We start from the raw sequence: 1,667 nt of genomic DNA, 5'->3' as shown, positions 1-1,667 counted from the left end.
TTCCTCTAATCTCATCATCCATTTTCACTCTCTTCTCTTCTATATAATTACTCCATAAGGCTTAAAGTTTTACAGAAATTTAAAAAATATCTACAAGACTTATCAACTATGATCGTTTTCTTCTATTGCTCCATAGCTGGTTCCTTCGAGTTTGTTCCTTCTATGCTTGGACAGTCACGGTCTCACGGATGGGCAGGTAAGAGAGTACTTCAGCACTTTCTTGATTGTTAGATTGATTTCAATTTCGAATTCAATTCCAGTGAATTGGAGATTATTCCTTGCGTCTGAAACAGCAATTTTTTCAGTTTTGTTGAAAAACTGTTTTTCAATCTTGTACTAAAATAAGAATTAATAATTAATAACAATATTATTAAGAATTTTAATATTTTGTGACTTGAGATTTAGAGACGGGTACTAAAATTTCTGTCTCTGTCTCTAAAATTTCAGTATTTCAGTACCTCCAAAAAGTAGGGACACAGGGAACTGAAATTTTTAGAGATAGAAATTGAAACTTTAATAACATTTTATACCTAAAATACTTTCATTTTAATTAATTAATTTCAATTTTACCCTTTGTGCAAATTAAATTAGAGTTTTATTCTTGTTTCAATTCCTGTCTCCCATTTTGCACCAAACAGAATATCGAAATTTATTTCAATCCCTGTCTCTTAATCTCTGTCTCTCAATTTTCCACCAAACGCTACCTAAAAGTACGTACTCGCTAAACTCTATTATTAATAATGTTGGCTTCACAATAATAATTAATATATGATGTAGTGATTGCTATTGTTATGAAAAAAGACAGGTAGTCAAGTATATATGCAGTAAATGATGTTATTTATTATTTTATTTTTTATTTTTTGGATCACTAAGATCCCAATATATTTTTTTTCCCACCTAAGACAAATTAAAGCCTTTAAAAAACATTTATTTGTTCTGTAAAACATGTGTATCTAGATCAGTCTCTAATGTGTTTTTTTTACGGTAATAATAGAGAAAAAAATAATTAATTTAAATAATTTAAAATTATTTTATTTAGTATTTATTTATTATAAAATATATTAAATAAAATCAACAATAATAAATTTTGATAATTTTTAATTAATAATTTTTTAGTTTAATTTTAATACACTGATAATATAATTGTAAAGAAAGGAATTACTGCAATAAATATGGAAATTAATAGTAAAATATTTTGCTTTAATTTAATTTATCTATGGTTTAAGTGAGTTGAACTATAGTTATATCATGTATTAAATGAATGCAAATTAAACCAATTAATATGTATTGAATAAAAAATCATCATTTTAGTCAAGACTCTTTATACTGTTGTCTAAAAAGTGTGCTACAATTTGCAAAATGAATGTGTAGATATACAAAATTACGAAAGCAAAAAAAAAGTCTAAACAAATTCAACTCCATTATTGAATTCGCATTAATTGATTTCTTAGTTGGATTAAACGTAACAGAAGGCAAACCAACCAAGGTAACCAATTAAAGGAGAGAACTAATGAGTTGAAAATATAGCTCAACCATTTCATCATATCAAATGCAACATTAAAATGGTTGCTTTTCCTTTCTGCTAGCGCCTTAATAACTGCTTGTGTACTGAGTAGTAAAATTTAGCAAAAACTTATTTGTTTTAGTTTTACCATTTTAAATTATGA

Source organism: Arachis ipaensis, chromosome B06 (genome assembly GCF_000816755.2).
Source record: "Arachis ipaensis cultivar K30076 chromosome B06, Araip1.1, whole genome shotgun sequence".
Taxonomy (NCBI): Eukaryota; Viridiplantae; Streptophyta; class Magnoliopsida; order Fabales; family Fabaceae; genus Arachis; species Arachis ipaensis.
Note: the sequence above shows the minus strand (reverse complement) of the source record.